At 47.7% G+C, this 15000-nt stretch overlaps 1 protein-coding gene across 1 annotated transcript in view; it reads left to right on the top strand.

Annotated features, from left to right (window-relative positions):
* The window catches only part of atp11a (ATPase phospholipid transporting 11A), an 83184-nt gene that overhangs the window by 24658 nt on the left and 43526 nt on the right, over positions 1–15000 (top strand).

The raw sequence follows: 15000 nt of genomic DNA on the forward strand, positions 1-15000 counted from the left end.
TGATCTCACTTCCTGTTGTTGTTCTAATCTCTCTCCTACAAGAGATGTGATTGGTCCCCATGAGCAGAACTCACCTGTGATCATAGTGCTTTACATGTGGAGCATGCAGCACAATAATAACACAACAGCATACGTCTCTCCTGTTCATACAGCACAACAATAACACAACAGCATACGTCTCTCCTGTTCATACAGCACAACAATAACACAACAGCATACGTCTCTCCTGTTCATACAGCACAACAATAACACAACAGCATACGTCTCTCCTGTTCATACAGCACAACAATAACACAACAGCATACGTCTCTCCTGTTCATACAGCACAACAATAACACAACAGCATACGTCTCTCCTGTTCATACAGCACAACAATAACACAACAGCATACGTCTCTCCTGTTCATACAGCACAACAATAACACAACAGCATACGTCTCTCCTGTTCATACAGCACAACAATAACACAACAGCATACGTCTCTCCTGTTCATACAGCACAACAATAACACAACAGCATACGTCTCTCCTGTTCATACAGCACAACAATAACACAACAGCATACGTCTCTCCTGTTCATACAGCACAACAATAACACAACAGCATACGTCTCTCCTGTTCATACAGCACAACAATAACACAACAGCATACGTCTCTCCTGTTCATACAGCACAACAATAACACAACAGCATACGTCTCTCCTGTTCATACAGCACAACAATAACACAACAGCATACGTCTCTCCTGTTCATACAGCACAACAATAACACAACAGCATACGTCTCTCCTGTTCATACAGCACAACAATAACACAACAGCATACGTCTCTCCTGTTCATACAGCACAACAATAACACAACAGCATACGTCTCTCCTGTTCATACAGCACAACAATAACACAACAGCATACGTCTCTCCTGTTCATACAGCACAACAATAACACAACAGCATACGTCTCTCCTGTTCATACAGCACAACAATAACACAACAGCATACGTCTCTCCTGTTCATACAGCACAACAATAACACAACAGCATACGTCTCTCCTGTTCATACAGCACAACAATAACACAACAGCATACGTCTCTCCTGTTCATACAGCACAACAATAACACAACAGCATACGTCTCTCCTGTTCATACAGCACAACAATAACACAACAGCATACGTCTCTCCTGTTCATACAGCACAACAATAACACAACAGCATACGTCTCTCCTGTTCATACAGCACAACAATAACACAACAGCATACGTCTCTCCTGTTCATACAGCACAACAATAACACAACAGCATACGTCTCTCCTGTTCATACAGCACAACAATAACACAACAGCATACGTCTCTCCTGTTCATACAGCACAACAATAACACAACAGCATACGTCTCTCCTGTTCATACAGCACAACAATAACACAACAGCATACGTCTCTCCTGTTCATACAGCACAACAATAACACAACAGCATACGTCTCTCCTGTTCATACAGCACAACAATAACACAACAGCATACGTCTCTCCTGTTCATACAGCACAATAATAACACAACAGAATCCGTCTCTCCTGTTCATACAGCACAACAATAACACAACAGCATACGTCTCTCCTGTTCATACAGCACAACAATAACACAACAGCATACGTCTCTCCTGTTCATACAGCACAACAATAACACAACAGCATACGTCTCTCCTGTTCATACAGCACAATAATAACACAACAGCATACGTCTCTCCTGTTCATACAGCACAATAATAACACAACAGAATCCGTCTCTTCTCTTCCTTGCTGTTGCTGTGGCCGTTTGTGATCCAATCAGCAACTTCTCAGACTGAGACGGTGCTTCTTAAGCCTCTCACTCACCTACACACACTTCCCCCTCCACATCCCACACACACGCCCTACTTATGAGGGAACGCACACTTGGCCTGGAGACAGTCGCCTTACTGACGTAGCCCCAACCCACACACACACACACACACACATACACACATACAGACAAACACACACACACACACGCACTATCTCTCTCTCTCTCTCACACACACACACACACACACACACACACACACACTTACATACGTATAGACAAACAAACACACACACTATCTCTCTCTCTCTCTCTCTCTCTCTCTCTCTCTCTCTCTCTCACACACACACACACACACACACACACACACACACACACACACACACACACACACACTATCTCTCTCTCACACACACACACACTCTCTGGTCCCTGGGCACAAAAGGCCGTATTCTCTGGCTGGCGGAGTCTTGTTTAAGAGAATGCGTGCTCAAGCACACAGTGATGATCTGCCCTCTTATCAGTCTGACCAGCAGCCGACCGGCTAGCACCTTCTATCGGCCCGTGAGTTATGCACGCGCCTCTGCCTTGCACTTATCAGCTCGTTAAACAGCGCTGCTCTGCTGTGTGTGTGTGTGTGTGTGTGTGTGTGTGTGTGTGTGTGTGTGTGTGTGTGTGTGTGTGTGTGTGTGTGTGTGTGTGTGTGTGTGTGTGTGTGTGTGTGTGTGTGTGTGTGTGTGTGTGTGTGTGTGTGTGTGTGTGTGTGTGTGTGTGTGTGTGTGTGTGTGTGTGTGTGTGTGTAGAGGGGGCACATGGGTAAATCACAGCCCCAGGCTACTGTGTGTAATCGGTCTGCCACTCCACCCTGTGCCTCTCCCTTTCCTGCCACCCACAGGCTCTCTCTCCCACACACACACACACACACACACACACTCTCTCTCTCTCCACCTCACTCTCTCACCCTCTTCCTCGCTCTCTCTCCCTCCCTCCCCTCCATTAGATGAGTCGAGTGTGTGTGGGGGATAAGTGTGTGTGTGTGTGGGGGGGGGAGCCTCAGGCTAGCTAGCGTAGCTGGTGTGTGTGTGTGTTCTAGCGTAGCTGGTGTGTGTGTGTGTGCTAGCGTAGCTGGTGTGTGTGTGTGTGTGTGTGTGTGTGTGTGTGCTAGCGTAGCTGGTGTGTGTGTGTGCCAGTGCTCAGATCTCTGGGTTTGTAAGGGTATGCTTTCTTACGGCAGGTCACAGCAGCACAATATGAGCCTCAGGCTAGGTAGCGTAGCTGGTATGTGTGTGTGCTAGCGTAGCTGGTGTGTGTGTGTGCTAGCGTAGCTGGTGTGTGTGTGTGCTAGCGTAGCTGGTGTGTGTGTGTGTGTGCTAGCGTAGCTGGTGTGTGTGTGTGTGCTAGCGTAGCTGGTGTGTGTGTGTGTGTGTGTGTGTGTGCTAGCGTACTAGCTGGTGTGTGTGTGTGCCGATGCTCAGATCTCTGGGTTTGTAAGGGTATGCTCTCTTACGGCAGGTCACAGCAGCACAATATGAGCCTCAGGCTAGGTAGCGTAGCTGGTGTGTGTGTGTGTGTGTGTGTGTGTGTGTGTGTGTGTGTGTGTGCTCGTGTAGCTGGTGTGTGTGTGTGTGTGTGTGTGTGTGTGTGTGTGTGTGTGTGTGTGCTCGTGTAGCTGGTGTGTGTGTGTGGCAGTGCTCAGATCTCTGGGTTTGTAAGGGTATGCTCTCTTACTGCAGGTCACGGCAGCACAATATGAGCCTCTTAGAGCTCGAACGCTTCAGCTGTAACTGACACTAAATGCTAGCCGCACACACGCCCTCCGGTCAGTCTGAGCGTTTTTGTTGATGCTCAGTGGTTATTATGGGATATGCCATCCCAGTGATTTTTAACAGAAGGAGCTAATAGACGCGAGGGCTCAGATTGTTGCTGAATCTGCTGGCTCGTAAGCGAATATGACAAAGAAAAAACAGCTGCTTTGGTCAAACGCTAAAACACGGCATCGATTTTTCACCCATTTTCCTCCTTAATCTATAAATATGGCCTTGCTCAGCAACCTGACCCAAGACTGAGTTTGACAGAAGATCAAGAATAGCCTCAGTGTAGAGTTTCCTGCAAATGGACTGGCCTCTGGCTAACAAGTAGACTTTGATTTGATTTAATGGAGACAGGACTTTTAGTGCAAGATGCTGTAAAGAGCATTTAAAGTTAAAACTTTAATCAATGGTAGACATTTCTCCGGGCTTACAAACCCATAGCTGCACCTACAAGGTCTTTGGTATTATTTGCCCTCAATGGTGCCTTCCAGGCAGCGCTGCCTTCAAGGCACTACTCCCCTCAGTGTAGGGGTAGGATGAGGGTTGAGGGGGTTAGTGTTAGGAAAAGGGTAAAGGTAGTGCCTTTTAGGCTGTGCTGCCTGGAAGGTGCCGTTGGGGGCAAAAAACACCATTGAGCCACCTACAACAGACATAGAAGGAGAACCAACAATGGAAGTATTGTGATGTGACCCAGACCTACCATTGAGTCTTACCACCAGAATCACACCAAGAACGATAACTATAACTACAACTATAACCATACCTATAACCATAACCATAAAAGCGTTCACACTGACCAATGGGGAAAAAAGGTCTCTCCTCATGTTAATAAATGTGATGGCTAAAGTGTTATAGGCTCTGATTGGCTATTAACTTTTTATCGTTCTCAAAATCGCTCTGAAAGTGATCCCCAACATATCGTTCTTCATGTTGTTGTGTGAACGCTGTCATTCCTTAAACTAGAGCGACATTTGTTTATAGTTATCGTTCTTGGTGTGAGCGGCCCTTAACTCACCTCTGGTGCATTCATACTGTATGTTTAGTCCAAGTCACTGAAGTATCCCACAGTCAGTCAGTGCCACCACTCACAAGCCAATAGGGTCAGTGCCACCACTCACGACTCACGAGCCAATAGGGTCAGCTCCTGCCAGCAACTCAGATTAGATTCAAACGCTCTCAAGATTACATCAGAGATTAGAAGGGTGGGTTGGGGCTGTTTGTTTATTTGTTAGTTTATTTATTTGTTTTCTTGGTATAGAATGATGTAATGATTTACTTTAAAGACCTTTTAATTTTGAGCCCCAAGCTAAACCTATAAAACACAATTGCCTGTAGGCCTATGTTTAGGTTGGTATTGCGCTTTTTACCTTTTTAAATGGTCTGTGAAACTACTTCGACTGACAGTGGTTAATTTCTTGTACACTTTGACCTTACACACACGCACAGACCTGTGGCTGCAGGGAGTCACTCTCATGAGTACAGTGCAGATGCTCTCGCCAAAATAGCTTAGCGTATTGAAATAGCGTCTTGGGAGGGTGCTCTTTGTTAAAAAAAAAAATGTTTGCAATCAAACTTTAAATGCAACACCATGCAAAACACAACATATGGTGTATTTTACATGCATAGCATAAGACATTAAGAAAAAGAAAAACAACCCAAACAGTCCTCTTTGTAAAAACTTTAGCTAAGACTCCTCCTCAGCGTAGTGAGATTGCTGACTGGTCCCAACATGCTAGACGGGTGAACTCCGACAGCCAGCCTTCCCTACGCTACACAGAGAACATGACTGGAGCCCTGGGCGTAGGTAGACCAAGAATGAGCACACACACACACACACACACACGCATGTTAGGATGGGACGGATGGGGCTTTGGAGCTGGGTGTTTGTAACGTGAACAGCACAAAAGGGCTTTGCCCCAGCAGAACAGGCGCTCTGGGATTAAGTAACAGCCTTGTGAAGAGAGGCTTTACCAAGTCAGGCTGGAGTGAAGGTCACCGCTTAATCGAACAAATCCATTTAACGTTTGTCCACCTCCACCATATGCTTTGTTTTTCTCTACGAGGGAAAGTGACCTGTGGTGTTTGACCACACGTATTTCAAGTTTTGTTTTGAAGTAGTTTTGCGTGGACATGTGGGACTGGATTGCTGGAAAGTGACACTGAGGGCTGGGATGTTCTTTCGTGTTGCACATGAATACGCTCCGTGACGCCCTTCCCCCCCCTGAGAGATTCTTAGACTTCATATAGCTCCAAAACCACGGGGTGTTTATTTGGGATTATAAAACGTAGAGGAACACTTTGCGGAATTTTAATCAGCTGTTATATGCAAATAAATCAGCTGAATATGCAAATTAATCGCTGCTTGTTAAAGATAATTTACAGAGGAAGAGTTTGTAGAGCTTGTATGGAGGTAACTACCTCCTGAGACACTCAAGTAAACACACCCTCCCGAACACAAAGACACACACACACACACACACACACACACACACACACACACACACACACACACACACACACACACACACACACATTCCTGCCTGAACTTGGCTGAGATGTGTGCAGACGCAGTAAGCTGATCTCACCCTGCTCTGGTCTGGTGTGCTCTGACGAGCTCCGAGGATAATCTCACCGCAGCGCTACCTGAGGCTGCAGGCCTCGCTGACCGTCCGACGCACCAGTCTGATCTCCTCATCTCACCTCAAAATGGCCCCGTGGCCTTTGGCCGCTGATCCTCCACTAGCTCTGCTGACCCACTTCATCAGGAAAGCACCCTTTATAGGACACGACAGCAAACACCCTTTAAAGTACACAACAGCAAACACCCTTTAAACAACACAACAGCAAACATCCTTTAAAGTACACAACAACAAACACCCTTTAAAGGACACAACAGCAAGCATCCTTTAAAGAACACAACAACAAACACCCTTTAAAGGACACGACAGCAAACACCCTTTCAACAACACAACAGCAAACACCCTTTAAACGACACGACAACAAACACCCTTTAAAGAACACGACAACAAACACCCTTTAAACAACCCAACAACAAACACCCTTTAAACAACATGACAACAAGCACCCTTTAAACAACATGACAACAAGCACCCTTTGAAAAACACAACAACTTTTTGGGAAATCACCTGATTTGTCATCTACCTCAGAGTTAGATAGCTAGATAAGAGGATACATGTCCTTCTCTTCTCTGTGCTAGCAATAACCCTCACACTGTTAGCCTAGCTTAATATGATTCATTTGAAGTGGGTTATACCAGTTATCTTAGCTTAGCATGATTCATTTGAAGTGGGTTATACCAGCTAGTGTAGCTTAGCATGATTCATTTGTAGTGGGTTCTACCAGTTAGTCAATAGCTCCCTGTTCGCTAAAGGCTAACTGAATGCAAACTGGACTAATCCACTTCCAGTGAATTATGCTAAACTAGGCTAATGGTGTCAAACTGGGTTATTACAAGCAGGGAGCAGGGAAAGGTATCTATCCCTTTATGTGTACTCTGAGATATAGACCCCTAAGCTAGATACACTTATCGATGTAAACCACTGAATGCATTTAGTGTGTCTCTGATCAGCACACAGAAAACTAAGCTATGCATATGTACTTATTTCAAAAATAAGTAGACCAATAGTGCACTCCCATTAGCTTGTTTTTGCTAAGGGCTGTCTGCACTCGCAAAATGGAAGCCGCTGGCCAGATTTGCTGCCGTGGATTTCAATCTGTGGCTCAGAAGGGCCTGAGGCTCCCGTCCAAATATTTATCTCCGAGTCTGTTTCTCATTCTGATTACATGATGAGTATTTGAGGCAGCCTTTGTTCGCTTGTTCCCCTGGGGACAGCAGCGCTAGTCAGAGAGGCATTTCGGCGATGGTGTGTGTGTGTGTGTGTGTGTGTGTGTGTGTGTGTGTGTGTGTGTGTAGCTTGTGTGTGTGTGTGTGTGTGTGTGTGTAGTTTGTGTGTGTGGTGCGTGGGCGGTGGGATGAAAGGGGCTGCGGCGGGCACATTGAGTTTGTGAGGGCATATCTGGCACGACCCCAACACAGGCAGCTCGCACACACACACACACACACACACACACACACACACACACTCAGCCCTCCCCTCACCCGCTCTGGAGGTGAAGCGATGAACAGATAAAAAATAGACACACTATCTATCACTCTCCCCGTCTTTGTGATTTTACAAACATGCGGACATGGAGTGTGTGTGTGTGTGTGTGTATGAGTTAGGAGAGTCTGTGTTGCAGTCTTGTTTGTGGTGGTGGTGTGTGTTTGCTGAGATTGGCCTGAGACAATGGCGTATTTATGGGGCAAAATGGCCTATCTGTGGCCACACAAAGAGCCAGTGACCGCTCACCATGAGTGGAGCCGGCTATGGGACAAGAGATAGAGTGTGTGTGTGTGTGTGTGTGTGTGTGTGTGTGTGTGTGTGTGTGTGTGTGAGAAATTCATTCCATAAATGTTGCGGTCTTGTAGCATGATTGTGTGCCTGACTGTGTGAGAAAATGTGTGAAAAAGACCAACCAAAACCAAACACCAGCTAAATAAGCAAGACAATCTATGTCTGTGTGGAAAGTCTTTCCCAGTCATAGTAAATGCAGTCAGGTCACATTACAGGTGTCAGTGGCACATAAAATATGGTTGCTATGGGAACAGGTGCAATGATGCCATTGCTGTCCGACCTGCTCTTGGATAAATAAGCCCCGTTGTTATTTTAGTGTGAGTTATGAAAGCAAGACGTTGACTTACCTCTGGTGAAGTAACGCAGCCTGACAGATAACGTGTTTGAGAGGTACTTGTACTTGTCACCTAATGGAGCAGCCTGAGGGGAATTCTTGTCTCAACCTTCTGCTGTGTGTGATGGCTACAGGGGATTCTACACCTGTTCAGCGGAGTAGAGGCATGCTTAACATGCTTGTTTTTTTTCTAAAAGATGTCATGGCAATGATTAGCCCATTTATTTGGAAGCTAATGTATAACTGTAATGTTATATTAGAGTAAAAATCCCCTAAATACAAAGCACCTCTAACCATGACCATTTACCAGATATGTACAGTAGAAGTACACTGAACATGCCTTAATGATGCTTGCTGTACTTTAGAAGGCATTCTTTAGCTAAGTGTACAAAATAACGACAACACAGGCAGGGGAGAAGTGTGTCTCTTAAGTGTGTGTGTGTGTGTGTGTGTGTGTACAGTGTGTGAGGGGTCTTTGCAGCGTGGAGGTGATTATGACGTGTGTGTGTTTAATTCTGATTGACTGGACTCTAGTTACTGTGGCATGCTGACCTTTCTCCCTAATATAGCCCCAGCGCAGGGTCCAGCCATGACGGCCGCCACTCTGATTACGCTATGATATACTGTTTGGCAGGACATTAGAGGGGGCTTATTGGCAAAAATACTGACTCCGCCAAGAGGCTTTGCAGCTTTTGTTTTCATATCACAAAGTGAAATGTAAGTGTGTGTGTTTGTGTGTGTGTGTGTGAGAGTGTGTGTGTGTGTAAGTGAAATGTAAGACAGTGTTGGTCCAGTTCTGTCGAATCGAGTCAAAGCTTACAAATGACTCCTACAGCAGTGAAGTGTTTGTAACTTTGTACGCTAGTCAGGTGTGCAAACAGGTGTTTTATCGTCCCTCTGGAGCTGGTACCCACACCATTTTATCAGCCCCCCCCCCCCCCCCCCCCCAATGCAATGACAAATGGAAGGAAGTACTCTGTGTGTGTCTGTGTGTCTGTGTGTGTGCGTGCGGGGTTGTGTGTGTGTGTGTGTGTGTGTGTGTGTGTGTGTGTGTGTGTGTGTGTGTGAGAGAGAGAGAGAGAGAGAGAGAGAATAGGCTACTAAGTTTTGGTGGAGAGGCTGCTGTCACCAAACTGTTGTCTGTCATGTTCTTAAAGAGACAGGCCCTCCACTACTGTCACAACAACAACAACAGGAGAGAGAGAGAGAGAGAGAGAGAGAGAGAGAGAGAGAGATGGAGAAAGAGACAGAGAGAGACAGAGACAGACAGAGAGAGAGAGAGAGTAGAGTGGCCTGTCCTCGGAGCAGAGAGGATTACGGTTGAGATTATGGAGGCTCAGAGATGACAGACCAGCTGTTGGGCCTCTACGGCCTTAAGCCTCCTGACCACAGGCCAGAGAAGAGAGGGATACAGAGAGAGAGAGACGGATGCAGAGTGAGCGAGGGATGCAGAGAGAGAGATAGAGAGGGAGAGGGATGCAGAGAGAGAGGGATGGAATAAAAACGTGCAGGAGAGAAGAGGAAAATAAACGAGAGAAAGGATTGGTCAATAGAGTCCTAACATGTGGGTACTGATCCCTGTGTAGCTGTGAATACTGCACCACATTCACTCCCGGCTGTGTTCTTGAGGGGAGCTAACGCTAACACCTGCTGCCATGTGAAGTGAACAAAGAATCACAATCGGAATCAGCTTTAATGGCCAGGATTGCTTTCAAATTTAAACAAGGAGTTTGACTCCGGTTAATCCGGTTAAAAGAGGGGAGCAGTCTAGTCATGTGAAGTGTTAACTGGAATTCCCACTTATTAACTGAGATTTATACAGCTAGGAGATTAATTGTACATGGGCATACATATTTTCTTCATTATTATTGCTGACTTTGCCAGTTGTGTGTGTAGTTCTAACAGGCATGGCACTGTAGCTGAGGGCAGTTGTGTGTGTAGTCCTAACAGGCATGGTAGCTGAGGGCAGTTGTGTGTGTAGTCCTAACAGGCATGGTAGCTGAGGGCAGTTGTGTGTGTAGTCCTAACAGGCATGGTAGTTGAGGGCAGTTGTGTGGTCATTGTGTGGCTGAACGGAGTGAGCAGAGCGGAGCAATGGAACGGAGTGTGTGTGTGTGTGTGTGTGTAGCCGGCAGCTCTCTGGTTGCAGGGTGTGTCCATGAGCTCACTGCTCTCATTGTTTAATCGCTCACACTCATGGACAGAGCCGCCAGCATGGCCCGACACACACACACACACACACACACACACACACACACACACACACACACACACACGCGCGGTCGTGGGCTCTGCCTGATACCAAAGAGGTGTGTGTGGGCACGAGTCACTTCTCATGAATCTTTTACTGCTCTACGCCAACCAGCCTGCCATCACACAGAGCAGGTACAGCTCCACAGGTGCCCTAGGAGACATGCCCACATGGAAGTGAGACACACACACACACACACACACACACACACACACACACACACACACACTCACACACACTCACACACACACACACTCTCTCTCTCTCTCTCTCTCCCCTCTCTCTCATATATGTAGAAGCATGATGGTAGTATCAGACAGTAGTATTGTGTCCCACCGCCGTTAATGTTTGAAGCGAATCATAAGATATTGTTTAGTGAGATCTTCTCTGCATGGGAGGATCTATTCGCACCTCAGCTGTCCTCTGCAGAGCTTGTTCCTCATTTTATAGGCTTTAGAGTGAAGCGGCTGCTAAATGATAAATGTATTGCAAATGTAATCAAATAATGTAATGTAGGGATTACTGGGCCAGTTAGCGTGATGAGATTGTGTATCTGAGAGTCTAGCTCATGCTAGTGTCAACATGGTGAGATTGTGTATCTGAGAGTCTAGCTCATGCTAGTGTCAACATGGTGAGATTGTGTATCTGAGAGTCTAGCTCATGCTAGTGTCAACATGGTGAGATTGTGTATCTGAGAGTCTAGCTCATGCTAGTGTCAACATGATGAGATTGTGTATATCTGTGAGTCTGCCCCATACTAGTGTCAACATGGTGAGATTGTGTATCTGAGAGTCTAGCTGATGCTAGTGTCAGAATAATTCAGTTGTATATCTGTGGGTCTAGCTCATGCTACAGTAGTGTCAGAATGATGAGATTGTGTATCTGAGAGTCTAGCTCATGCTAGTCAGCCGTGGAGTACATATTACACCGGGAGTGTCCTGACGCCTGTGGGCCGACCACTTTAAACTCCCTGGGCTAGATGACTAAACCCCAGCTGAGCGCTATTAACTCTCTGGTAATGAGAGGCGAACAGGGAAGCTCCCTCTGCTCTCCCGGTGTGTGTGTGTGTGTGCGGCTCGCTGGTGGTAAAAATAGCCTTTGAAGTGATAATAGGCCATATTATTCCCAGCTTATGGAGGCACTTCAGATGCTGTCCCACATGCAGTACCACCAGCCAGCCTGCAGGGGGACAGGGTAGACATGGGGGGGGTTCGGGGGGGGGACGTGGGAGACATGGGGGGTTCAGGGGGGGGACGTGGGAGACATGGGGGGGTTCAGGGAAGATATGGGGGGTTCAGGGGGGGACGTGGGAGACATGGGGGGTTCAGGGGGGGGACGTGGGAGACATGGGGGGTTCAGGATGGGGACGGGGGGGGGGGGTACAGGGAAGATATGGGGGGTTCAGGGGGGGAACGGGGGGACATGGGGGGGGTTCAGGAGGGGGATGGAAGGAATCGTGAGGGGGGAGAAGGGGTTCAGCAGGCAGCAGGGGATTGTGGGAACTTGAGCAGCACATATTTGGGGACGTACACACGTACAGTACGTATGTGTTGCTCCCTGACACATCTCCGGGCTGCTCATCAGTCACGGCCAATCAAATGTTACAGAACTGCGGCTAAATGCCGTGGGTTCCTCAGATGGTACGAGTCTCAGAGCTCCAGCCTAATGCCGTGGGTTCCTCAGACGGTACTAGTCTCAGAGCTACGGCTAAATGCCTTGTGTTCCTCAGACGGTACTAGTCTCAGAGCTACGGCTAAATCCTCATCAGTGTCCCTCAAGTGCAGCGATGTGACACCTGAGAGCTGCTGTGATTTATCTGCGCATATGATACCCGCCTGATGAGGAAAGCTGCTGTGGCGTGCAGCCAGAGGGGCTGACAGCAGCACCGGCTCTTTAGAGACGCTAACGCTACAGCAGCACAGTCAACGCTACAGCAGCACAGTCAACGCTACAGCAGCACAGTCAACGCTACAGCAGCACAGGCTCTTTAGAGACGCTAACGCTACAGCAGCACAGGCTCTTTAGAGACGCTAACGCTACAGCAGCACAGGCTCTTTAGAGACGCTAACGCTACAGCAGCACAGGCTCTTTAGAGACGCTAACGCTACAGCTCCGTAGAGGATCTTAGATTTGCCAACATAGACACAGACAGACTGTCCTTACTATTTACTGTTCAGCTGGGTCTGTGTGATTGTGTCTGTTTAGTTGTGTCTGTGTAGCTGTGTGTTTTTAGTTGTGTGTGTTTAGCTGTGTCTGTGTAGTTGTGTCTGTGTAATTTTTGTGAAAAAATGGTGGCTAGTAGCCTGACTATAAGGGGCAGTGGTGGCTAGTAGCCTGGATGTGAGGGGAAATGGTGGCTAGTAGCCTAGCTGTAAGGGGTAATGGTGGCTAGCAGCCTGGCTGTTGGGGGTAATGGTGGCTAGTAGCCTGACTATAAGGGGCAGTGGTGGCTAGTAGCCTGGATGTGAGGGGTAATGGTGGCTAGTAGCCTGGCTGTTGGGGGAAATGGTGGCTAGCAGCCTAGCTGTGAGGGACGGTGGTGGGCATTGATGCTAGTTCCCCTTCAGAAAGAGGGCAAGGGGGGGAAGGCTCTCATGTGTGAGGGGAGAGCAGGGCGCTTTCTGATGACACGCCTCAGAATGCGGAGAGCGTGAGCACTCGGGCCCTGCGAGAGGGCATGTGTGTGTGAACGTGCGTGCGTGGGCTCCTGCTCCGATGTCAGAGCATGTCAAACTCACACACTCACAGACGGGACACACTCAAGCATGACACGCTGGACTCGTGCCAAAACGAGCCTTTTCTTTACGCTAATGGTTGCTCAAGTGCTGATATGGTGTTTGACATATCAGTAAAAGATTAAGTCCGACTTCTGTTTGAACATGGAAGATAAAGTCCTTGGTGTCACACTACAATATGAATGGATAGCTTATCATGACATCATAACATAGGCTGTAGCGCCTCTGGCGATAAGTCAAACCTGTGCAGCCCACTTTCCTGTGTTTTGTTTATTCGAGAGAGAAAGAGGGAGAGAGAGAGCGTTAGATATCATGCCCTCCATGGGACGGGGGACTGAGTGTTGCTCTGTGCAGGATTTTTTGTGCTGAGTGTTTATGAGAGAGAGAGAGAGAGAGAGAGAGAGAGAGAGAGAGAGAGAGAGAGAGAGAGAGAGAGAGAGAGAGAGAGAGAGAGAGAACTAGCACTAGAGATCATGCCCTGCGTGGACGGACTGAGTGTTGCTCTGTGCAGGATGGCGCTGCCTCTTGAACACAACACAGCTCCAAGTGGAGTGGAGTGAGTGGAGCAGCGCTGGACTGTTTGGATCGCAACACAATTAGAGTGCTGGAGAGATGCACCCCCTCTTTATGTCTGTCCCAGTTTTCTTTCTTCTCCTCCCTCTCTCTCTCTCCCTCCCTCTCTCTCTGGCCCCTTGTGTGCATGGTAAACAATGCCTTTGCTGTCACAGACACACAAATGTGGCCGGACAGGAAGCACAAGTTGAGTTGTGTACCAGCTGAAGGCCCCTCCTCTCCTCTGCACTCTTCTCACTGGCACACTGGCAACCTCTCCTCTTCTCCTCCTCTCCTCTCTTCTGTCCTCTCCTCTCCTCCTTCCTCCCCTCCCCTCTCCTCTCTCCTCTCCCCTTCACTCCTCTCCTCTCCTTTCCTCTCCCCTTCTCTCCTCTCGCCCTTTCTTCTTCTTTCCTCTCTCCTCCTCTCCTCTCTCCTCCTCTCCTCTCCTCTCCTCTCCTTTCACCCTCTCTTCTCCTCTCTCCTCTCCTCTCTCCTCTCCCCTTCACTCCTCTCTTCTCCTCTCTTCTCCTCTCCTCCTCTCCTCTCCTGTTTTCCTCCAGTGCCTCTGTGTAAACACCAGCATATTAGCCGAGCTCTCCTGTCATGTTCCCATCACTAGAGCACTTGTGATGTGCGCCGTCTCATCTACGCACGTCACACACACACACACACACACACACACAGTACAGTACATGCAGAGTGTTCCCTGTCTCATGAAGGGCATCGTATGCCTTGTGACTGGCCGCAGCGGAGATCCTGTTTCCTGTTGTGTAAATCATGAGGAAATGCATTTCCTGTGTGAAAGAGTGGATGTTTTTAGCGTCTGCAATAGAGAGTGGATGTTTTTAGTGTCTGCAATAGAGAGTGGATGTTTTTAGCGTCCGCAATAGAGAGTGGATGTGTTTAGCGTCCGCAATAGAGAGTGGATGTTTTTAGCGTCCGCAATAGAGAGTGAGTGGAGGTTTGGAGCATCTGCAAAAGGATTTGCATGTTTAGCATGAGTCACCTCATACTATGATGCTGCTTGTGTTATGAAACGGCACAGCAGGTGAGTTTGCTCTGCCAAGATGTTTCATCTTTCTCTTCTCTTCTC

Source organism: Sardina pilchardus, chromosome 23, assembly GCF_963854185.1.
Source record: "Sardina pilchardus chromosome 23, fSarPil1.1, whole genome shotgun sequence".
NCBI classification, from domain to species: Eukaryota; Metazoa; Chordata; class Actinopteri; order Clupeiformes; family Clupeidae; genus Sardina; species Sardina pilchardus.